General features: G+C 40.3%; 1 protein-coding gene and 1 long non-coding RNA gene across 4 annotated transcripts in view; one reads left to right on the forward strand and one right to left on the reverse strand.

Moving 5' to 3' along the window:
• The window catches only part of LOC118214620 (cysteine/serine-rich nuclear protein 3-like), a 33,054-nt gene extending 14,064 nt beyond the window's left edge, over nt 1-18,990 (reverse strand). The window contains exons 1-4 of one of the 3 annotated variants that reach the window (XM_035394734.1): nt 18,803-18,990; nt 16,790-16,836; nt 11,127-11,233; nt 1,756-1,926 (exon numbers count right to left, since the gene is read on the reverse strand). The gene's annotated coding sequence lies outside the window, so the exon portion shown is untranslated. Of the gene's footprint in view, nt 1-1,755; nt 1,927-11,126; nt 11,234-16,789; nt 16,837-17,632; nt 17,685-18,802 lie in introns of all 3 variants that reach the window. The other 2 variants (XM_035394735.1, XM_035394733.1) reach the window with 2 other exon arrangements.
• Nucleotides 10,050-17,799, forward strand: LOC118214621. Its single transcript, XR_004762659.1, has 3 exons — nt 10,050-10,140; nt 15,283-15,472; nt 17,606-17,799. It is a non-coding gene; the product is annotated as an uncharacterized LOC118214621 (long non-coding RNA).
• Nucleotides 18,991-26,445: the final 7,455 nt, after the last annotated feature.

Consider the following 26,445-nt stretch of genomic DNA (forward strand, 5'->3'; position numbering starts at 1 on the left):
GACGTGTACAGCCGTAATTATGAATCGACAATGATGTTCACTAATAATTCTGTATTAAGACCACATACGGTACAAAAAATTGTCAGCTGAAATTCCAAGGCTAATATGTTTTCCTGTTTCATTATTTCTTATGTATCAACAGATTTACTGTTTGAATTGTTCTTATATCCTAATTAAATGTGAATTATATTAATAAGCTGGTTCTCTGTCTGCAACAGTTACACTGACTTGGTTCATGTGTACAAAAAAGGGATTTATTAATTAGTTTTATAAGAGTCCTCAGTGCCTATTCCTCTCACATAATGTTCCATAGACCTCAAATTACCAATTACCCCTAGACATTTTGCCAGCGTACCTGGGACTGTTATTGATCTTCAAACACAGGCAAAGTATGCAGAAAGGCAAAGAAAGACAGAAATAATGCAGTCTGTCTGGCTGCGAAATATAGTTCTATGACTCCATAATGATCGTGATCAGGGCCCCTTGTTGAAAACCCATTTGTGTTCGTAGCCCAAGGCACTGGCTGTGCTTTGCTTTGATAACCAAAATGGTTTCCATGACAACTATAGTATACTTGCACCATTAGTGAAAGCAATTGCTTGAACATCAAGCAACTGCAAGGTTCCCTGTTCAAACTATGGATATTTAAAATGTACCTTACCGATTCAAATTACACAACAAAATTACAAGATTACATAGTCCTTAAGAAGAAAGACTGAAATGTCACGTTTTCCTTATGATGGTACCGATAATTCTTATCATGTATTATGTATGGAAGCACATAACCATGTGTCCACATGCACATATACAATCACTTTTAGATTGAGTGTTATTGCAGTCTATTCTTTTTCTTAATGATTGTGCCCCTGATTGATTATCAATTGAATAATGAAATCCTGCCAATGAGCTCACAGTGCTGAGGGAATCATTTATAATTCTCAGGAAAAGAAGTATAATCCTGTCAACCACACTTAAACTTGATTTACCATATTATAATATATAAATATATATACATTATAATGTAAAATATATTATATTTACATTGTAAATGCATTATTTTTTTACATAGTTTCTAATGCAATGGCTCGTTTCCTGATGATAAAATCTAAAAGCAGTTCTCTGATATGCAGTCCGTTTGTTTTCTTTACTGCACAAGCAGGTACACGTCTTTGAATCTCCCCCTCAATGACACCTAAGACGCGGCTCTCTCCTAATTGGTACGGCATCACGAAACGGGACAGGTGATTACATCGGATTTCCAGGACTTTTCTCCTACGGAGCGGTCAGAAATGACAAGCCCGCCGGCCCGACGGCGGCGCACGACCCTGCCTTTGTTTTCCCACCGCTGTCAGACCGTAAGGGAACACCAGGAAAAAAAAAAGCTCAGCACCGGGCAGGAATTTCAGAGGAAAATAATGCAGCAAAAAAGCCGGTCGTTTACAAAAAGCCCCTCCCTGAGCCAGCTTCACCAAAACAGAGAGCCGGAGCATTCCAAATTCCCCTTCCTCCTGCGCGGGAGGACACTGTGCATTCGGGTTCCAGCTGAAGACGGAAACAGTTTATCTGACCAACAATAACGCGGCCACCTAGCGCAGCGTTAGCGCCGAGGCACATAGCATGACGTTACACATCCCGACGCCGCCGGCTGTAAAAGATTCGCCTTGGGGCTTACTTAACGTGGCCCGGTGTGTTAAAAGCCCGAGGAGAGAAAATACAGGGACAGTGAAGTTTGCGGCGACAGGAGAGACGACTGACCTGCTTCTATCAGGGAACGCTCCGGGTATCGCGGCTCCACCTCGGAGTGGTGAGAGGAAATAAAAAACGAAAAGGAAGCTGGTCAAAGACAGACGAGGCGCACCGTAAGAGGAGCTCCCATCCTGCTGCAGTTCAGCGGCGTGCAATCCAGCTATCCCAGCGCTCTGGGGTCTGGGAGAGAGGGAGCAGGGAGAGAGGGAGCAGGCGGATGACTGACAAATTTCTCAGCCCCGGATCCACTGCCGGTACCATATGCTTTAGTGTTTAATGATGAAGGTCTCTCTCTCTATCACTCTCCCTCCCTGTCTCTCTCTCTCTCTCTCTCTCTCTATCACTCTCCCTCCCTGTCTCTCTCTCTCTCTCTCTCTCTATCACTCTCCCTCTCTCTTTCTCTATCACTGTCCCTCCATCTCTCTCACTCTTCCTCTCTATTTCTCTATCACTCTCCCACCCTCTCTCTCTCACTCTTCCTCTCTCTTTCTCTATCACTCTCCCTCCCTCTCTCTCACTCTTACTCTCCTTCTCTCTCTCATACACACAAACTCTCTCTCTCTCTCTCCCCACACAAAGACTCATTAGCTGCCGCTGGCTGAAGCGCTACAGTCTGACTGGAGCTCAGGCAGCCCGCGAGATCACATGGGCGGTACGTCTGAGTCTCAGGCGTGCCTACAGTCCTGCTGTCTGCAGATATTCCCACCAGCGAGAGAGAGAGAGAGAGAGAGAGAGAGAGCGAGAGTATGTGTGTGTGGGTGTACGCATGAGAGAAAGAGAGAGAATGTGTGTGTGTGTGCGTGTTTGGGTGTGCGTAAGAGAGTGTGTGTGTGTGTGTGTGTGCGTGTGTGGGTGTACATATGACAGTGAGAGAGTGTGTGTGTGTGTGTGAGACAGAAAAAGATTGTGTGTGAGTGTGTGTAGAGGGAGAAAAAAAAGAGTGAGAGTGGGTGTGTGTTTGGGTGCGCGTGAGAGAGTGTGTGGGTGTAAGTACGCATGTGACAGAGAGTGTGTGTGAGTGTGTGTGAGAGAGAGAGAAAGAGTGAGAGTGTGTGTGTGTGAGAGACAGAAAGAGATTGTGTGTGAGTGTGTGCGTGAAAGAGAGAAAGACAGAGTGTGTGTGGGTGTGTGTTTGGGTGCGCGTGAGAGAAAGAGAGAGAGACAGAGAAAGGTGTACAATAAACCATCCAGATTAATAGGCGCGTAGCTTCAAATTACAGAAGACAGATGCACATGTGACTGCGGTGTCTGGGCCCCTTGTGCTGAATAAAATGAAAGGCAAACCCAGCTCATTTGGGAAGAAGCAGCATCAAAAGATTCCCCATTCTAAAGCGTTCAGATCTGATTTTCACCTGAATTTCACCCAAACCCAGGAAGATCTGAGAGGGAGGACAAGGAGGGATGTGTGCTGGAGTTTCTGTCCATGTGGACTACAACAATTAGGCAAGAGGCAGCTACCATCACAAGTGAACTATTCTACTCACAATCTAAAGTCATGATCACAACAATATTGCCAATATCTCAATTTTGTGAAAAATAGTTTTAGATGACTCAATCCCTGGTCTCCATTGTGCTTTCTTTTGCTAAATTTATGAAGTAGGTTTGACTTTTATGAAGGATGTTGCCTTGCCGGATTGAACAATTCAATTAATTTGTCAATGCGGTCATATTATTTTCACAACCAAATATATTCAGCAGCTAGCATGCTAGCTTGTTTTTGTGCTCGCTCTAAAGATCATCATTTTTTCAAATGGCCCAATCCTCCTTGCATATTCACATAAATATTAATATTTTATGACTTTTCAGTCTCAGTGCATCTCCATTAACCTCCTCGACTACAATCTGATTACAGATTGTAGTCGAGGAAGGGTCACTGTTTTCCACTGACTTCGGTTATAAAGTGTATCTTGTTAATTTCCTCCACCATCTTTGGAGATTCAACAGCAGCTCACCTACAAGCTCACACAAAATATGGTGACTGGAAATCAGCCTAGGTGCTTACATTTTACTTTTCTAGGCTCTTATAAAAGAACAGCCTGTTAGGCCAGAGGAAAAATACTTTTACACACATGATTGCTTATTGCTAGGTGTATGGCTATGCTTAGTTTCTTGTTTGCTTATCTCTCTTTTTAGAAAGAGAAAAGACAGGGAAATGGCTATGGGACAGTTAATGTCTCATGGTCTTTTACACACACTCACTACTTGCCATGGGTGCAAAGTAATCTAGCTATTAAGTTAATTTAATTATTCACCCTGATGTCCCCTATAGCTCTATAGATACTGAAAATTGGTGCAGTGTGTATTAGCATATACACTACGCAGCCATTTTAGGTTTACTAGCTAGCCAGATAGCTAATTCCTTTTCATTGCCCACAATGCAAGCAAAGCAATTAAATATGGTACTCAAGTTTCAATTTCATGCCTGGATCAAGCTCGTCTAATGCAGTTGATCAACTTAGGCCAAACTGGATCTTTGTTTAAACCGCAGACTGCAATAACTAGGCTATATCACAATTCCTACTTTCCTTCTGCCCCGCATCACTGCTTACATTAAAAAGAGAAAGCCATTTTGTGCCCCTCCAATATAGTAATGTAAGCTATCTACAGCTGTATTTGTGCCAGTGCCAGATGTTTTCATCACCAAAACAACGCCCAACTTTCCCCCCTCCGTTCTCTTTAATAACAGGCCAAATAAATGCAGAGGCAAAAGATTCATTCTGTTCTTCCCATGTTTTGAGTGTCTTGCATTTGTCAGTTGCCCGTCATCCTGGAAACAAAGACATGACAAAGTGGGAATCCGCGCCACAGCAGGATGTCAAGAACAAAGCGTGCTATATAACACTTTAACACTATTTATGATTTAGATTTTTTCAGCTCGCTTGAAAGATGCTTTGAGTGTAATAGCACTCTTTCAGAGAACACCAAATAAGCTTTTTGTTTATTTTACTGTAAATGACAAATCCTTAATCAATTTATTAACTATTTTTGTTAAGGGCACAAGAAATAGCAGTGTACAGATTAGATATATTAGGCAGAGGTCTATATGAATACACAAGTGAAAAATAATGGGTGTACTGCAGCCATTAATTGTAGGGCAATGTGTAAATTATCCTGATTAGCTAGTGCACGGTCACTCCTTCATTAAAACCCTGTCCTGTTTGCCGTTTCACCGTTAAAATACTAAAACAGGTTCAGGCACACCAATCAGTACGTCCGAACTAAATTTATGCAGAGTTTATTCCATTAAAATAGGGGTCTATGTGCATTCAGAAAGTACAAATGCTGCATGTGCATGCTAAGCAAGAGGCAGAAACCCATTGGTCCCCTCAGAGCTGGCATGAATGCGAAGGTTTGTTTGAGACCGCTGATCCCACAAGTCTTGGAGACCATCCAATTATGCACTTAATGCCCACCGACTGATTCCCCTCAAAGTAGCGTACTAGCTGGCACCTCAACCGCCAACTTAGCAGCGCAACGTACTGTATTTCCAATCAGATATGATACCAAATGTGGTTCCAGTGCTATCGTCCTGTTTGTCAAAAAAAATAAAAAAGGGGGGGGGGGGGTGTTTGAAGTGCCTTGCGAATCCAGCAGTGTTCAAATTCAATCTGTCTGTCCTTAATGACGCTGCCTGCGGAAAATGCAATTTGCATACAGGAAGCCGGTCGGCACGCGGCCGCCGCAGCCTTGGGGAGCCGCATGTTTCTTCCGATCCGCCAGCGGCTGGGCGCTACGCTGCAGACAGAGGTAAATTAACTGAAGGAGACCAGATGCACTTTAATTTCCTTTCGCCATCATGCATCACCATGCAACCTAATTGCTTAGCAATTCTTTAAAGAGACATGTACAGTGCGCTGTAGTTTGTGTACACATAATTGTGTGGTCACGGAATGAGTGCTTATATATGCTGTACTCATTTTTCAGTAACAATAACATTTATAAAATCCCTGGCACGGTTTAATTTTTACAACCCATGTTCCATTCGTTTATTCAGTTCCCTTTTAATTCTCCATTTCATGATACATTGTGAAACTCTCCGATATGAGGTTAATGTGCATTTAAATGTAAAATGTATATATTTTAAAATGTGCTGTGCAGACAGGTGAATCTCTCAACCACTGATAATTGCATCCATTTTGTCTGTCTTGGCGTCTAAGTTTTGATCAAGTGTATCTGGCCTCTGGAAGTAGGCATAAAATATGCATGCTTCGGAGTGAATCACTTTCATCATTAGTGGGGCACGTTATACTGGGGCTTGTGAAAAATAACTGTGTGACCCACAGCCCACAGTGAGCGGTTATCACTCATTCTGAAAATAGACTCCGCCAAATGAAGGAAGGGACACCAAATTCACTCTCAGCTCTCGCGCGTTTCGCATTTCTCAACCGCCAGTCATTCCATTAGCAAAAAAAAAGGAAAGAAAAATATGGTATACGATACCACAGAAGGAGATCAAGAAGAACGTGTGCTATGTAGCTTGTTTCAGCACTGTTTATTGTTTGTGTTTTTTTCTATTTGGCCTGAAGAACGATTTGGATGAAACGAGTCCTGAAAATCGTTTCACCCGCAGCCAATCCCTGAATATCTGCAGCACATCAATGGCTGCATCTCCATCGGAACTTTGGGAGGGCACTTTCAGCTGTGTGAAAATTCCTAGCGAGACGGGCATTTCCAAACTGCGCTGTCAGAGTAAGGAGTGGAAACATGATTTGAGGAAACCCCACATCGTCTTGCAGTCAGCAAACTAATCATTGGTCCTTCAGAAGGACCGAGAATCCGTTTTCTTACAGCCAAGGTGCATGGCATGCTAACTGCAACTGCTCCTATCAGCCTCGACGTCCATTCAGACTGCTTATTCTGAACTGTCAACTATGTGCTAATGCCAAGGCATGGTGCTTCACAAACTGAACTACATCTCACTTTTAAATGAACAGCGTTCATTTAATTTTGGAAAACCGACATCATGAACATTCGGAAATCAAATTCAAGTCAGAGTACTGGAAGTGCAGCTGCATAACTAACTATTGTTTTACAGTAAATCAAAGGACAGTGAATGAATACAACGTAAAACTTCACAATCCCAAACTTAATGTGATGCAGGAACAGATAAAATGGCGCTCGGGGGTTTGCTGTAAATGGGGAAGCCCAGAGCCCCAGTAAAATAAGCCAATGAAAAGCAGAAGGGCAGCCTTCGAGGCCTCTCGTAGATAAGGGATCGCGGTTCCATGAGAGGACTCTGCACGAGCAACCGGCAGTCCGAACGCTGGCCAGCTGTCAGCTTCAGTTAAAACCGCCCCCCCCCTCCTCTCAGACCGTACCGGTTCTGCGCCGAAAACTCTCCCGCCTCTCGCTCCCCGGTAAATCTTTCACACGCACCGTTACAGTGTGGGAAAGGGGGCTCCGCGGGGCTCCTCCCCGAACGGGCCGGTTTTCATTAGCGCCAGTCGGGGCCCCCGTCCTTTCCGCGGGGACGGGGAATCAGGCGCGCCACGCAAACGTGTCAGGAGAGCCAATCCATGACTTCTCCGTTTAGGGAGCAGGGAGTTCAATGGACAGAAACTACAGTACAGAACGTGGGCTTGGCGTTTAAAACTATGGATTCCAACGCATTGAGAGGACATGTTATAGCGTGGCTAGTTATATGACATACTGTGACGTTACATTACAAATAAACAGTAGAGCATCTTGTTCTGTGAAGGACTAATATCCATTACCATCCACTAATGTAATCTCCCTTTTCCCTTTTATTGATTTTTACAGGGAGAAAGATCTGGATTGCATGGTCATACTCCATTGTGACTTGGGCCCTGTGGTTACGCATGGCCAGAACAGAGGGACCTCTGGGATAGAGAAGGTAAAGGGTGTGTCATTCAAGCTCTGTGGGATCTGCACAAGAGCCAGAACCCAGGGTGAGCTGCCTCAACACCGTCACAGAATAAGAATACCCTCCCAGAGGCCCAAGTTGTGCCCTCAAGGTTTTTAAAAGGTGTCTGAGATCCATCTCAGGCACCTTAAATACCTGAAACACCAAGGCCATTACAGTGTAAGCCAGGATCATGGCAGAAGATGCTTGTAATCTTAGTCGTTTGAGTCGTTCGGACAGTCAGGGCTCAATGACTCTGTTCAACCTCATGGACCTCTTGAGTCTGTTTCAGACCCCAGTCTGATAATAGCTAAACCTGAAGTAGGCAGTCTGAAACTGAGCTCCAGTGCTGGCGAGCCAGAGACCGGTAGATCTCTCAGCTTCCTCTAAGCCTCTGAGTCTCAGCACTGCAGAGGGATAGAGGGATTCCCAATGAGATTGTTGCTACAGGCCATGGGTCAATTGCTCCAGCACTGTGAAGTCTTTTCTGGATTCTGCGTATTACTACCCGTGTCATTATGACATCACAGACTGTAGGATTTACATTTCAGTGTTCTGTCAGGGCTGCCTTTATACCTTAATCACACTAATCCAAAGCATATTAGTAACACATGGCACACAATTTATGCGTATAAAGATTACATTTCAACCAAACAGGGAGTGGAGTATTTTCATTATTACAAAATAGGCGTGCTGGTATAGCTGAAAAAATACCTGTATACTGTATATCATCTGTTCATAGGTTCATAAGGTTCATGGCATAATGATTTTAAATTGGAATACTAGAAAATCTGTAGAGCTGGGAAAAGTACTTGCTGTTGTATAATGATACATAAACAAACACGTGGTGCAAAATATTATTTTAGCATTACATGATAGAAGTTAGCAAACCAAATTACAGTGCCTCCATGCACAGCACATCACCACACTTTCAGAAGAGTACTTTTTCAGAAAATGTGATGCAGCTTACAGAAAAGTAGGACGCCCAGAATTGTAGTATTTACAGAAGTTAGGTGTCATACCCGGGCAAAACTTTAGCTTGGCAACAAATCACCATTGCTGTCAGCAGCCTCTACAGCCATGCAGAGTTGAGCTCAGAAAGAAACTCAGAAGCGTCTGCAGTCTGCCTGGTCTTCACCAGCCTCTCAGCCATGCTTGTGCTTTTACCACATGGTCTGGCACGCAAATCAGATTTTTAATTATTTCATAAAGAGCCTCAAGACACATAAAATGAAGGCACACTCTACAGGTGAGTCTGGTGTCTGGTGTGAGCCCTGAAGATGAAAGGAATTATAGTACAAGTTTCTTAAATTTATTTTATATTTATGCATTTATGTCAGTTAAATACAGCCAGCACTGTTAATGCCATCATAAAATTTAATGTCTGACTTACAGCATATTATCAAATTATGTTGAATTGTTTTAGTTTTAACTCCTCGGCTGCATTTGTTCAGCTCGGACAGTCAAAATGCCAAATGTAATATTCAAGTAAATATGTGTGAATGTTTTGTAAAAACAACATTGTCTGACATGGAGAGAATTCAGAGCACAAATGGCGAATTCATCTTCAGTCACGTTTTTTTGTCATTTAAATACTCCGTCCTTGATCTCACGCTTACATACAAGACAAATGGCTTGTAAACATTCTGTCAGGATGAAAAGAAACAGGAGAAAAAAGGCAAAAGGACTGAAATGTTCCGCGTGTTCATTAAGGCTCGAGAGAGCGCGCGAATCACGGCGAAGGACAAACGAGGCAATTAAGAACAAAACAGGACATTCGGGCGGACGGCGCGCGGCCGGTGATTTATGGAAGCGGAGCTCCGCGCCGGTTTGGCTCGCCGTCGCCGGAGGCCACAGACATCTCGGCGCACGCGAGAGGAGGGAGCCGGGCTGCTCGTCTGCTTTGCACCCCGCGCACGGACGAGCCCGCCGCTGCAGACCGTGCGCAGCCTATCGATCTCGCGCTTCACCCAGCGACAGGAGAGAGAAAAAAAAAACGTTTTTTTTGTTTGTTTGTTTTTTTTTTTTTGTTAATTCTGGGGTGCAGAGAGCCAACGCCAGCGGTAACTGCAGGATGGATAGAGATGAGACGACATTTATTCGGTGAGGTGGCTGTCATTGGAATAGCCTGCCTGTTACTTCCACTACACACACACACACACACACACACATCAACCACGGAGCTGGCTCCAGAAACCGGGGCTCTGTCTGTTACCATGGAGATGAAATGCTACGTTCATCACTTCTTACGGCAGTCGCTATTGCAATTACACACAAAGAACAACGTGCAGAGATAATTTTCCTCTCCAATTAATATTCCCGACTGGTTACACGATGACGTCACGCTGTGTAATTCGTGTGTTCACCTGTTTCCTAGGTCTGTTCTCGCAGCCTCATCCTCACCATCTTTGACCTCTCGATCATCCTTCATAATACTTTAGGTGACCGTGACTACGCTGGACTGTAATAACGCCCCATTAAGGACACCGTGTACCCGTGTACCCGTGGATGATGTCATGCGCAACTCAAAGGTTTGTGGTGTGTTTTGTAATTAAATTAAGGTTTAGATTAACATGCAGAAAGCCACCTGCATCACCAATCTTTCAGTTAATTAATTACATGCATTATATTACATTACATTACACACAAGGCATGTGTTTCCAGTGTATTTGGTCAAGTGCTGACCCAGCCCCTACTCCACACACCCTAAACAAGCCTAGGTGCAGAGCGCATTCCATTCGGCCAAAAATCGACAATGTTTGTGTTCGTCTTCTTAACTGCGGAACTTTCCTGAATTGTTAAAACGGGGACCCAAAAAGGGTTTCTTCTGTTGCAAAACGACGCTGCTTCTTTAGAGCTTACTATCCAACACAAACTAATGGCGATGAAATGAAAATATTATTATGGAACATCATTGCCTGAATTTGTTTCGTTTGATTGAGGGGGAATTAAAATTTGATGCTGGAGATGGAGACGGAAGCGTTATTTGTCTCCACATAAAGGCACCTTCATCCTCATTCTTCATAAATCAAGTCTCACGGAGACATAATCAGACGCATTCATCCCGGTATCAATCACAATGATTACCTGAATAATTCATTAGAAGGAATCTTTTATTTATGACTGTATTTTATCACGCTTCCTAAAAGTTATGGGAAGCCCGTAGTCTGGCAAAAACAGTACTGCCAAAATCCCCTAACAATGAGAGAGCTCCTTTAATCTTTAATGCAAGCAGAGGGATCCCGTCTGGCATCTGAGTTTTCATAGACTCTCCTTTTATCTGTACCTTCCTGGTAAGATTTTAATGTACTGTGAAGGTACAAAGTAACTCTGACAGCACGCTAGTTTGTAAAGCCAGTCGCATCTGTAATTAATACTGTAAGGGGGGAAAAAATCCACATGCGATGCCACAAATGAAATTGCTCTGGCCTGCACCGAAAGTTCATGATTCTCATCCACATGCATATTTGATCTTTTGTTGAGGGTCGGGGTCTCAGAATGCAGAATCGCGTTTTACCTTGATCCAAGGGCCCCTTCTTCATTCCCCACCGCACCGCACTGAGAGCCGGGGAGAGCCAGAGACCCGAGCAGAGGGGGCTGATGGGACGGACAAAGGCGAGGGGGCTGCAGAGGGAGACGCACAAAATTAGACCCTGAAAAAGCGCACGTGCCACCAAAAGATGACTCGACACCCGTTCAGATCCACCGGCATCACATTCCCAAATGATCCTAGCATTTCTGCGTCTTGTTTCGTGACCGACGGTGGCTAAAATTTATAACCTCAACTGAAGTATCTGAGCTCCTGATCAGGCATTTTGCAGATCTCTAGGGTGAGAAGAAAATACTTCTCTAGGAGGAAATGCTGAATAGGAGAACCAAAGGGCAATGGAAATATTGTCAATGACTCACAAACATAGCACCACGGTTCTCTGCTGTTGACATCTAATTACTATCCCCCATAATTTATTTTTTAAAAAAAGGTTCTGAAAACTAGGAGGGAATGGTATTTATAGTACAGTTCTGTGCACTTAATGGGAAATTCCAAAATGTGTATAAGGATAGCACCCCCCCTCCCCCCTTTTTGTACAGCCAGTGTAGTCACTGAACCTCATTGAAGTCCAAAGCTCACACAGAAATACATAAAAATGTGCATCAGCAAGGCAGCATACTAATATTGAAACTCTGCTCGTTTCCATGGGTGTTCGGCTCCCCTGGGAACGCGCACGAGGAGAATGGCAAGCTGAGCCTTACTTAATCGTATCTGAATTCCTCGCCACTCTCCACCTCCCTTCCCTAACAGCCCACAACACAATTCTCCAAAGACAAGCTAATTCATTGCCAAGGTACATAAAAGATCACTGCCCATCTATGGAGCCTCGATGCAATACTTCAAGTTTAAATGTAGATCTCGACCAATAATGTCAAATGAATGAAAACAGCTGAAACCGACATAAAGAGTTTCCCACAGATAAAACATTATACCTTCACCTGCCTTTTGGCACGTTTTGCAATACAGTAATGAAGCAGACAGTTGTGAGACATTTTTGATTTACTTAACTCACATGCAGATTAAATAATCTCTTCAATTTCCTAACAATAAAATGTGCTGCCAAGCCATTTTCCCACTTTAAAACTGGTTGTCATAGTGATGGCAGGCCTAAAAAAACAGTACATTCTTTTGGAAGTAAAAGCTTCCAATAGTCTTCCAATGCAGATTACTTTTCAAATAAACTGTAAATGACCAGCATTATCAATCAAAATGGTTGCAAATAAACATGTATTAAAAAAAATTATTGTGAAAAATGTTTTAATAAATAACACTTGGCACTCTCACAATGTTAATGATAATGACATTTTTTTAAGTCTTCAACATGAAGTATAATTAATACAACATTTTTAATTTGCTTATGCTTCAGGTCAACAGCAGTAGAAATGCACTCAGTCCCACTCAACGCACTATGTTCATTTATCCATTGATTTGGTGATGATTTGGAACACATCAGCCTGTTTGATATATGCAAACAATAAAACAGTCTGCCTTAAATTACTGCATGTCAATGTAGCTGTTTTAGACAAATGAGCTATGAGGTATATCATGTAAAATCTACAAATTATGAATCAAACAATAAAACAGTGAGCATTTAAAATAAATATACACCGTTGATGGTCCCTTACAGAAGGAAAATATATTGTAACACATTGAATAATACATTTTAATTTAAGGAGGCTGTCCAAGAATGGATTTTCTGATGCATGCAAATACAGTGCATTGATTATTTTGCTTTACGATACATTCTGTTCTATTCAAATATATTCTACTGAGAGCAAACTGGCAGTAGTTGGTATATTGTCATATATTATCCAATACATTTTTTAATACAAATTACAATACTGTACATTTAAATGAGGTGTTTTTAATTTCACAAATAAATAAGTGTCATTCTTGATGGCATTAGTATGTGAAGTTAAATACTGAAAATATAATCAAGAAAGCCAATGTAAAAACGATTAAACGCCATATGCAACTCTTTATTATTGCAAAGTATGATCAAACAATCTTCAAGATGTAAACTACCACTACCTGAAATTTAAATATTTAGAGGATCAATGGTAGAACTGGCTGAACCATGAGAAACCAATTTGGCCATTTTTTCACTTGCTAAGTTTCCAAAAAAATACCCAAACATCCATAACAATAATTCAAAGAACACTATTCTAAAAGCAAGCGAGCTGCACTTCCAGATCTAAGCAACACAAGAAACAACGTCCACAAAGCAATACAATGATTCTGTATGCCTAGACTGTACACACACACACACACACGCACACACACAAAATACCCATTGTCCTAATGGTACTTTGTGTACAAAACCACATAGAAAGATGCGCTATTGTTCATACTGGCTTGAAACACAAAGTGGTCCAAAAACCAAAAACCTTGCCCATCACATGAAATTTGCCTTTTCACTTGTGAAAATCCCAATTTCACATGTGAATTTAACTTTTTTCCTAAATATTCACAAGTGAAACAATGTCACGTGTGAACTGGACATATTCACATGTGATTGGCTTGTTTTCACATGTGAGTGAAAATTTCCACATTTAAAATAAAATAGGTCACATGAAGTCCTGAAATTTGCATGTTAAAGTGTGAATTACAATTTTTACACATAACATGTGACATGAAAACACCTGAAATATATGTAATCTTCACATGAGAATTCCAAATTTTCACATGTGACTGACTTTCAAAGAATGATCTGTAATTTCCACATGTGAAAAAAAAACATGTGGCTTGATATAAATAGCATAGGTTACCTTTTTCCACTTCCTTCTTATAAGTGGGATTATTTATATAGGTCACATGTGTACATTTCACATGTTGGGTGTTCACATGGGATTTTCATATGTAATTTTTTTTAAAGCTAGCACATGCCAAACTGAGCTTGTGAAGAAAAAGTATAATGCCTTCATAACATAGCAGAATATATAACATAACATAAAATAACAGCATAACATACTGTAACATAATGACAAGAACAGGCCATTCAGCCCAACAATGCTCACCATTTTCCCACCCCTAAAGTGTACCTAGTGCTTACCTACAGACTACATAGTATCTAGCACCGTAACAAGCCTGGTCTTGAAAACCCCCAGAGTTTCTGCCTCTACTACATGACCTGGCACTGCGTGACCTTCCATTTAATAGTAAGTCATGTTGAGCTGAATACAGTCCAATGTCTCTCAAACCAAGCCGGCCTGTGACAGTTCTTTTATAGTGGCTAAATAGCATTGTGCTTGCACAGCACACTTGTGCCACCCACACAATTTTGGGGCAGGTCCCACAGGGTAGCCTGCAATTTGAGTGGCTGATGAGGGTGCAGAACAGATTTCGACAGCATTAGTGAGGAGGAATATGTGGTGGGGGTGGGGTATCTAGGGAGGCACAAGCTCATATGAGAAATAACTCCCAGTTTTTATTTGCAGTCTTTTCTAGTATGTTTATCTATGCGAGCAGACCACTGCTGATGAGATGCTGTGCTTTCCTTAGGGGTGAACTTTTAATAAGCCCGAGACAGACTGAACATTCCAGCCAGGCGCCATGGCAACGTGCCATGCTGTGAGCTGGCCAGAATTCTACCCCCAGAAATCTCTGCTTTGCTCTTTGCCTTATTTCTTCAAACGTGAAAAAAAGATAAATGCATTTACTACAAAACTACCCCACCGGTCAGTTCTGCAAGCTTGATGCTGCTATCCCTACCCAGGTGCGAACTTGTATTCGGCTCAGGCCATTCTCATTGGCTCATGAAACTGAGCGTGAATGATGCAACAGGCCGGTCTCATGAATATGCATGGCCTCCACCTGCTGCTGCCCATAAGGCCAGATCGATTGGGTTGTGCGCGCCATACGAATCCGTGTTGCGGAGATTCCTCACCTGCGCGGAACACGTCGGTCTCTGTTCTGCCGTCTTTAAAAATAACTAACTGTGACACCTTCGCTCATGAATATTTAATGCCCCCGGCTCGGCGGGACCGGGCTGCAGCCCTCCCGGCCTACGCCATAACGAACGCACGGAGTATTCTGTAATTGCGGTGACCTTGCTTAATCATTCCTGCACGCGCACGGTAATTGGCTGGGAACACATTTTAATACCCCTTTAACTCTTTTACAGGCGGTAATTGAATTGCGTCCCTGCGGGCCGGTGGACTGGACAGAGAGAGGAACGGGCAGATGAAGCTCACTCCGTGAGTGAGATAACGCAGGGCAATCGGCAGCTGGGCTAAAGTCCTCCTGCAGACCTCAGTCAGCCCGCTGCACCTGCTCTGTTTTGGAGAAGGATGGGCGGCAGTGTAGTACAATGGGTAAGGAGTTAGTCTTGTAACCTAAAGGTCACAGGTTCGATTCCCCAAGAGGATACTGCCGTTGTACCCTTGAGCAAGGTACTTAACCTGCATTGCTTCAGTATATATCCATCTGTATAAATGGATGCCATGTAAAAAATGCAATGTAAAAGTTGTGTAAGTCGCACTGGGTAAGAGCGTCTGCTAAATGCCTGTAATGTAATTACAAAGTGGTAATGCTGGGAACAAAAGTCCCCGCGATATTTACACCACCTGCCACCTCCTCACTCACCGCCACACATGTCAGCATGGCACGGTCTGCCCTGTCAATCAAAGCCAAGCACCGACACCCTACATACCCTTTATTATTCATACTACTTTAAAACAACACAACAATAACAAAGGATACTATTGAAAGAATACTGTAATCTGACATAGCCAGAGTATCAATTAAACACAAGGTCATTTAAATTGAAATTCTTGTTTAACTAATTGTTTTACACGTGTTCATACTGAGCAGTAAGCATAGATGAAAGAATCACATGATCCCTGCTTTCTGTGCATCATGCTGTTAAACTGACTCCATTTTCAAAGCATGTTAGTCATCTAAACGGATTTTTATTGATGCGCCCCAGGTTTCTTCAGATCTGGTAAGCCTAAGGCATGCACATAATGTACTGCGTGTGTACGACATGCAGTCAAGGCTGTTGTACAAGAGGCTCTAGTCTTACCCTGACTCACTGTATCCCCTTAAGATCGAAACGGAGGCAAACATTTCACCCGCCGCTGAGTTCTGAAGCCGTTATCGATGAGGCTTAATAAAGCACACCCCAGCGCAGCGCCAGACAATCAGAGGCCCGAAGCGACTTCATCCATTCAGCAGTGACCTCTGCCTTAGAGAATAAGCTAGTGCTGGAGCTCCCTCAGACAGAGAGAGAGACAGACATAGAGAAAGAGAGAGAGAAAGAGAGAGAGAGAGAGTGCTGCTGCTGCTCATTGGAGGATCAAACAGTAATCTGCAGCAAAAGTGAAGTGTGGATTCGCAGAGTTTAATTCCCATAATGCCCTAGGGCTTTGCCCCGTCTGAGGTTTCCTGATACAAGCAATTCAAATATGCGAGCGGTTCCGAAGTGACGTCACAGTAGCACTGCTGACCATGAAAATGTCACAGATAAATCTGACCTTGGCTCATGACAACAGGATGTTTTAAAATGGCTTTGGAGAAAACTGGGCCTCCAGAAAATTAGCATGCCTGCTACACTGAAAACGGTGTCCCTGAATGTCCAGTCCTAGACCTCTTAATCAAAAGAAATAACACTTTCACTGAATATTTCTTACCTTAATCGGCAAGTGGTGAAATTATGTTCTTATGAAATGCCTCTGTCCTGGAAGAAAATTCACAGAGATGACACGTGGATGAGCTTATGCCTGTGTCAATTATTAGTAACTTTAAGAATATACGTTAATTCATTCATTCATTTATTCAAAGAGGTTCATAGCAGAAAAAAAGAAACCAATAAAAGACAGATTACAGTAAATTACAGTAAACTACAAAGGCTTCATTTATGACCCATCTAAAAAGTTTACATACTGGCTCCTATGCTTATGCCACCCCATATTTTACTGAAGGCAAACAGTATTGTAGGTGAGAAAAATACGTGCTTAGGCAAAACCGCCATCATTCTGCAGGTTCTTGAACTCCTAACCAGAATGTCCCTGAACACCAGACAGGCTCAGTATCACAGCAGAAGATAAAGTGCCCCATAAATCCCATTTTACCCATCTCCAGTGTGAACAGAATTACACAGAATAATAAAATTAGTATTCATGTTTACATTTGAAGACCAGATTCAGTTCATTTTCATTAACCAAGACCTTTAAATAAACAACATAATTTCCAAAAATGCATCATTGAATGCCATCTGTTTTTCTTAATTAATGTAATAAAGCCTGTAAATGATATAGCACTAATGTGTTATATGTTGAATGCATAAACCATTAGCTCCTGAGGCATCTGTGAGAGAAATAGAAATATAGATCTACATATAACAGTCACAAACTCAGAAGCAGTCAGTGTTATGAGAATCAGCCACCTCCCCAGTTCAGAAAACAGGAAGTGCTGTAATATAATTAAGAATATCCCTGTTCCTGCAGGACTTTGACACATCAGAAGGAGATTACTGTGGCCTTCGTGTGGAGATCCCCAGTTGATGAAGACGTAAATAATGACCTCCTGACGACCAGAGAAGAAAGCTCTATCACACTCTCTCCCTGTCAAGGCAGACAGCCCTCAGGTATAATCCTCTGGTACATTATTAGTCTCTCTGGTTCTGCCTTTGGGTACCACTTAAAGCACAGTAACCTCCACCCTTATGTGGGTAGCCCTGTTACACTCTGGTAAGCAACAACATGACCACATGTATAATGATTTTATTATATTGTTTTCTGTTTGGAATTTATATATATGTGTGTGTGTGTGTGTGCAAGCGTGCATGAATCCATGCATGCGTGAATGTAATATAATTGGTTAGATATATAACAATTAAATAATGATTTTCTCCTTAAGTGCTTGCATTAATGTGTGTGTGCGCATGTCCATGTGTATGTGCGTGTGTGGTGTGTGTGTGTGTGTGTGTATGTGCGTGTGTGGTTGCATGGTGAAAAATATAAATAGGGAATTTCTATAAATATCTTTGTATGAATCATTTAGAATACTTTCACATGTTTGAGCGTGTGAGAGAGAGAGAGAAATAACAATAGTAGTTTCATAAAAAAATTAAAAAGTAAACCTCACACCCATGTGACCATAGGATCAGAGCAGAGAATATTTAAATAAAACTAAAATAAGTGTCTGTTATACGTTATTTCTTTTATATTTATTATTATTGTATATTTGCAAAGCATTGTTTCAAAACCAATTGCTAAATATTATGCATTAAACACATTCGTCTCCGCATACTCTAAATCGAACCAACTGCATTGTCTAAAATTACAGGATGAACGGATGTGTGGATGTATGGATGGAGGTGGTGTACATCCTGCGTGTATGGAGATTGGTAACAAAGAAATGACTATGAATACATTGCAGCGGCTCAGTACTTACTGAAGTGATCACAGCGAACCGACATTCGAATGACATGTACTCTATTTCATGGTGTTGTGTCATATATACCATTGGATTTTAATCTTATTGGTGAAATAAAAAATAAGTTGTAATGCACATAGCATTTTGCAGCGGTTGTTGTCTAGCCGCCGCGCGAGTAAAAACGACTAACCGTAGCATATACGAAAAATGAGTATGAATGTATGATGATTAAGAAAAGGTAATAAAATGAAGCGAAGACACCTTACCATTCATCCTGTCAAATCATAAGATGACTCGCTGCCTCTTACGCACTATCCCTCTGAACGAATGACGATGCTAAAAGAAAATTAGATTTTACATTTGCGCGTCATACTCGTATTACACATAAAACAACTCTATTTCATTGTTGCGATGCGAGTTCTGTAATTAAGGTCTGACCATTAGCCCATCTGCATACTTGCCTCTGAAGCTAAACCCAACCTTCCGGCTGGCAGAGAAAACAATGGTGCAGGCTCTGTCTGACAGAGTCACACAAGCAACGTGACTTCGGCTGACCAATCATTCCCAGATGGAATTTCAAATTTTATTCCTTTGGGAGAAAGCGAGCGATTGCAGCGCGCAGCACAGTTTGATTGCATCGCCGAGACTGAAATTTATCTGATCATTTATTTGATGTTGCCAGATGCAATTGTAAATATTACGGACTTACATTGTTAAATGCAAAAGTATTCGGACAGTGACACATTTTTTGTTGCTTTGGCTCTGTACTTCACCACATTAGATTGGAAATAAAACAATAAATGAGTATATGTTTAGAGCCATTGTCCTGCTTCAAGGTGAAGCGCTGTCCAAAGAGTACTGATGCATTTTGTTGGATGTGAGCAGATAAGATGATTCCTGCCATTAGCAGTCAGCAAAGACAAGTGTGCAAGTTCCAGTGGCAGCTGTACATACCCAAGCTGTAACACTACACTGTACAACAATTGGCTGAAAATTTACAGTAAATTACTGGCTACTCATTGTAGTATTTTTACAGTAAACTTCACAGTCATTTACTGTTAACCTATTAAAAATAATTTACAATTAATTGGCAACTGTTTACTGTGATTTTACAGTAAACAAGACCATGGATTACTAAAATATAGCTGTACTCTACTGTAGAACTGCAGTCATTAGCTGTTTCTTAATTATAGTATATACCTGTATTTTCACATATCAATTGTAAAAGTAATACAACTCAGTAGCCAGTAATTTACTGTAAAATTACAGTTAATATTGTTGAAAACTGTAAATTTGACCATTTAATGTCATGAATGAGGGGGAACTCTCCTCAACCACCACCAATGTGTAGCATCCACCTGGTTGATGCTCGGCAGCCATTTTGCTCCACACATTGCACCCCATTCACCACACATCAGCTAAAGTGGCGAGTGAGTGAATAAACAAAAATGCATCTATAAATTCTCCAATGTAAACACTGTATACAGTCCAGTCAGAAAATTATGTTTACACTGACATCCACACAAAATCAACTAGTTCTCTCAGAAAAGTGTGAATTCTCTGGTTGAAACCTGCCCTCTTCTTTGACTTCGAGCCCCTTTCTAGGTTAATGCCCAAAAAATACTTGTCAACCATGACTAAAGCTTTCAGTTTTACAGACATGTTTGCCATTGTTCCTCCAAGGTACATGCATTAATGCCTCTTTTCTTCAAACACTGAATACAACAGAAGGAATTACTGAGATCCAAGTGAGGCTAATGTCACATTTATTTCATCACACAACACAGCCCGATAAACATGGCTCATCAGAAGCACTGCAGTTGTAAAACACTCAATTAAACTGACAAGTTGGCTAATTATTTCAGTATAAAATCGCATTAAATCATCCAATGCCCACTTCCCAAATTGTTTTACATTAGCGCTTTGATATTGGACAGCAGTTCATTGCGAAGTTAACTCATGAGCAACCTTATTTCAAAAGAAAAGGATAATTACTTATACACAAAGGATTATCTGTCCACTGATACATTCGTTGACTTGATGATTTCAGATAGCTAGGCTAACGTGAAGTTAAGGTTAACAGTTACCTCCATAGTTTGACACAACATACTCCGGCTAAAAATCATTACAAATAAAAGCACAGCCATCTCAGTTACGGGATTTAAAAATATAGATATATACAGTACATAGCTATATATTACAGTCATAAAGGGAAAGCCACTGTTTGTAAACCTGAATGCTAAAATAAAACATAATATTGCTTAATACTAATCATATATGTAGTAGTCGACTGAAAGTTTGCTGTTGGTGCCACTTCACTAGGTTTCAACCACAGCTGCCATATCCCATAATGCTGCGTGGTCCAGTTCAATTCAAATTTCACCATATTTTGCTGTAATATTGTTTAGCTTGCATTTATTTCACAGTAACAGTCTGATTACATTGTGAAATACTACTGTTAAATATTGTAAAATGCTGGTAACCATTGATTTGCACAGTAAAATGCTGATTACAACATTGTACTGTGAAATATTAATGTCACAGTACATCTTGTAAAAGTCAGGTCATTTTTAACCTTTTGGTGTACCTCCACCATGTGTCATTGGGGGAGTGTTTTGAATCATGAAAAGGTCCTTTCTTTCTCCACACTTTCCTTTTTCCCTTGTCTGGTAGAGGTCAGTACTCATCTCATCTGTCCATAAGTCTTTGTCCTATAACTCTTTTAAATGTACTCTTTAGCAAACTCTAAGCAGGCCACTGGGTCGCATGTTGTAGTGAACCCTCTGAGGGTCTGCTGGTGTAGTCTTCTCTTTATGGTAGTATTCGAAACATCTTTGAATACATCCTAAAGAGTGCTGTAGGTCTGTTTAATTGTTGAAAAGGGTCTTATCTTCACCATTTAGAAGTATTCTTTGGTCATCAACTACAGTGGCCTTCCATGGCCTACTCGGTTGTGTCCTATTTCTGAGCTCACCCGTGCGTTCTTTCTTCCTAACGATGTATGCAACTGTTGATTCTCACACACCCAACGTTTTGGCTGTGTCTCTGTTAATAATGAGCTACAGTATAATACGCATTTGTAACAATATCATCTTGAGTATCAACTTGTAATGTGACAGATTTCCAGAAATCTCTCAAAAAATGATGACAGGAAACCATAGAACACAACTTCATATTACTGGAAAAGGTGACAAAACAAAAAAGTCATTTTCCTCCAGTTTGTCACAGTGAAACAGTAACAGTAAGTTAAAAAAAAGTAACAGTAATTCTCTCTAATGCCACTCTCTACTCTCAAAAGGATATCAAGGACCATAGAACCCAACTCAACGTTACTGGCAAATAATAACTAAATTCAATATTTCCAAGTATTTCTCCATATGTCTAAAAGCATGGCTGAGTGTATGCAAGATGGTGGCATAGTGGCTGTCCATTTATAAAACAGACTGGATATACTGTACTGTACATCACTGTCAATCATAGAAAGCTACTACATTGAACCTCAGGATAGTTTTCAGTAATGAAGCAGCAAGCACTTCACAAGCCAAGGCAATGTCTAAAAAGTTTTTTGGTTATTTATTTATTTTTTTGATATATGTATATTTTGAACAGAGCATTTTATGATTGGCTGAGTCTCCTGAGCAGAGAAAGAGTAAATATAAGTGCGAAATGTTAACTTGGAAAAAGATGTCGGTTTCTAGGGGTGGATCTAAGTAATTAATTATTGAAAAGTGAATGGTCAAAGTTTGGGGGGAGGGCAGAGCCCTGCCAAATACTTTTCATTTAACTGTGGGCTATATTCACTTGCATCATACTGTCTCCTGTTGCTTCAAATATAAATTTATTATATACGTTTTTTTTAAATGTATGTCATGTACTACAAAATGAAATATCATTTTGTGCTATCTTCATCATAAATTCAGTTTCTGAACAGCTGGGCACTGTGGATATAAATAATTTTAAAATAATGTCCTTCAGTTGCTTCTTCTTGGGGGCCTGATTCTTTTCTATAAAATGATATATAAGGGCCAAACATTTTCTATTTATGCACTATTTATGAAACAATATGCAGTATGGTTAAGGTGTGTTATACAAGCAGGCAAATTAACTGCCTTCTTAACATATGCATAGCTGTTATTATTCTGTCCCTATAGTGGGAGTTATGCCAACTTGGAACAATTTTTGATGCATCGAAATAATAACACCCTCAATGAGCAAGTCAGCCCTGAGGTAAATGAATGTCCAAATGCAGGGGTACACACGGTGTAGCTACAAAAATGTCCACCAACACTGGAAGCATTCTTACAGGCAGGTGGTATTACAAATGTAGTTTATTATATTATAGTCGGCCAACTCTTTAAAATTTAAAAAGCTGTCATTAAATATATTTCTTTTCATTTTGGTTGGGACAGAAAAATGGACAAAGACTATATTGTGTTTCGCACATTTATGAATTGTATTTGTTTTGCTCCGTTATTCTGAGGTGGTTAAAAATGAGGGCACCACCCTTTTACAGTACCTTTCTAAATAGGCGATTCAACTTGGTGTCATTGAGAAGACAATTCTTTTCTCTGTCACTAGATGGCGATGTGTGTTTAGGATATGAAAGAAGAAATATTTTAATGAGAATTTTCACAAATTTACTTGGAAGTGCATTGCAGTAATGACATTCATTTGAGCAAGCTCAGTAAGGAGCTGATTCAATGATTATGGGTTTCATAGTGCGTATAATGTACAAGTACAAAAAAGAATATACTACTCTGGATAAGGGCACCCTCTTGTGAATTCATGTAAGGTTTTTAAGAAATCTTTTTTGTCTTTTTGTGCCTTTCTGTTTGTTTTGTGCAGACTAAATTAATGTATACATAAATAAATAGTATTTGTGTAGTGGTCATATTCAACTAAATGATATCATTAGATATTATGATAAATAATAGTTTGTGCTGGTGTTATTAATATGGGGCATGTTGAATGAATGGTCTTTATTATAAAGTAGTTGGTTGTGGCTGATTTACAAAGTTGTTGCACTGTAAAGAAAAAATGTTAGCCCTTTGATTTAAGAAATGTTTCTACACTGCCATCTTATTCTGTCAAATTGCAGTTAAATATAGAAATTATAATGAGGATATTCCTTGAGATCAGAAAATGATGCATTATAGCTGTTAATTATGTAATTATGCATTATACCATTATTTTGTTTGTCTCACTACAAAGGTTGACCTTGCTAGTTGATAACAACACTGCTGGTGTTATCCAAGAACTGGAAAATATAAGATATCCATCTCACTTTGTAAAGCTACAATTATTATAATGTGTCATTATTAACCGTGGGATGTGTTGATACGTTGGTCATCACAGTATGTGTAAGATAGCATCCTTGCAGAGTATTATATGTAATTGTTGGGAAGAATTAAAACAGGAATACCAACACTGTATTGGAGATGCATTGGAAATTGGAACTCCGACTGGCATATCCAGCTGATATATGTTTATAAAACAATGTTGCATATCTGGAATGAACCATAATCACACCAGCTCTTACCACTAAATGGTGAAAGCCTCACCCAGGAAGACAAGGTTTCAGACATCATGATAGTTACCACACCATTGTTTATTAGCGACACTTCTTGTCAATGTGGATTTTTCAAACTGACAGAAAAAATATGTGCCATGTATGAAAATACATCCATCAGACTTAGAACATAGTGAACATTTAATGAAAGCACAAATAAGCTTCTATGGTGCTGTCAACCTGCCATTCAAGGTGAGCTTTAAGCAAAAAAAACAATAGGGGGCGCTATTCACCTTTCTTGTACCATCAAACAAGAAATAGTCTTGTGTCCATGAAAACTGAAACAGAAGTGCATCACTGACACTCTCAGTACCCTACCCTACCTAGTGCAAACATACCCCAGCAAATATCTCCTATGATTCTTGGTTGCCCAATGTGCTTTCTGATCAGCAGTAGCATTTTGTGTTTAAAATATTAATTTCATAGCACATTTTGTTCCATACCATCTGACATATATACATTTGAAACTCTGTAAGTAATAACATCATTTTGACATCATATTAAAATGACGGTTAAATTTAATGGCAGGTAAAAATTAAATGTGCTCTGCTGAAGTGGGTAGACCCCAGGGGTCTACTATGCTATGCACAGGGATCTACTACCCAATGCTATGCTTCGATATTTGTCCTATACTGGTGGCAGCCCAGCCCTGAGACAGCTTTACAGTCTCTCCTTACGTACTCAGGGAACTCTACTCTGTTTCAGCGAAACTCTCAGGAAAAAGGTATGAAAGAAGTGTCTATAAAGGTACAAACACTTGTCACAGGGGTGGTACTCCACAGGTACATAAAACTTGTACCCCTAGTCAGCAATGCATAATTCATTTTTAGTACATTTTTTGCTTGTAAAAGGTACTTATGAGTACCCAAATTTTGTACATTATTATACATTCCGGATTCATTCTGGAAATGTGTTCCATGAGGAACAAAAATGTACCTTCACTATGCTTTTGTTTCTGAAAGTGGATGCAGTGTTGAGAAAAACTGTGCCCACATCATTCCACTCCATTTTATATCAGTGTTGCTAAGGAACACATTTTACAATAAGTTACTGCCCCTGTACTCTAGCATAACTCAAAATATATCTAAGCTTATTTTGATACTGTACTTCTAACATTGAACTTGTTTTTTTTATTTTTTATTTTTTTAAAGCATCAGATATTAAAATATGTATAAATAGGCATTTCATATGGACATCACATTACATTGCAGTCACTTACCAATCTTATCCAGAGAGGCTTACAGCCAAACTTATAACATTTTTACCAAAGCTTGTAACATTTAATTGCCTAGAACGGTGTTCTTCATGCTTTTATTAATATATTCACTCTCCATAATTAATTTATCTTATTCATTTCCTTCTATCGGTATTAAGTATTGATTGACTGAGTGATGATTGGAGTTGACATGTGTGGCAGTGAATGTCTACTGTCACATTCATTACAACTCCTGGGTCATCTGACTATTATATGCATGCATATTTGCACGAAACATTATTTGATTCAGATCTTGAAATGCATTTTTACTCTGAAATCTCCTGCACCTCAGTACAGCACAGGTTTCCAGACTGGGCTGAGAAAATTCTAGAAGGCTGTAGGTTGATATTAAAAGTGTCTGGAGACAAATCCAGATGAAAAAATCAATTGGCTGCACAGTTCAGGATATATGGGCTATAAAATGTCGGAAAAAAATACTGTATGTGGTAATATTAAAACATTGCATTGTGATGACTTGAACCCCATATATCTGAAAGGCTCATTAACTAGAAGCATATGGCAATATACAATTTCTAAAATTAAGTAGTTTCAGAACCGTAAAGCTCTTATCAATGTTTCTCCATTTCACTGTCTCATCCATCTTCATAATGCAAACAATTTCGCTCGAGCTACGTCATCCGTAAAATAAATGATTCAGATCAATTTGTCAACCTTATAATTCTCAGTGTTTCTGCACTTGTAGGTCATCATGAATTATTACCGGAGTGGCACTCTATAATACCAAAGACATCTGTGAGTAATACAAAAAAGATCAAACTGAGTCATTTTTCTCCATAAAGAACAGTGGGGAAAAAAAGAGTAGTCGCCATCTGTGCTGCCATTTAAGGGCTGGGCACTGTACCAAGCCAAATAAACCGCCTGTGGTCTGAGGATTTCAAAGATTGTTTTTTGTTTTTTTGTTTTTAAAAAAAATCACATTCAGATTTATTAGCCATTAAAATGGTGTCTTTGTAACTCCCCGAGAGACAGTTTTACTGGTGGCTCTTTCAGTTTACCAGATTGTTTGGCCACCAAGAACACATAAATGGCAAAATTATTTCACTTGAAGTTTGTAAATATTTTAA

The sequence above is a fragment of the Anguilla anguilla genome, chromosome 15 (assembly GCF_013347855.1).
Source record: "Anguilla anguilla isolate fAngAng1 chromosome 15, fAngAng1.pri, whole genome shotgun sequence".
In the NCBI taxonomy this organism is placed as follows: Eukaryota; Metazoa; Chordata; class Actinopteri; order Anguilliformes; family Anguillidae; genus Anguilla; species Anguilla anguilla.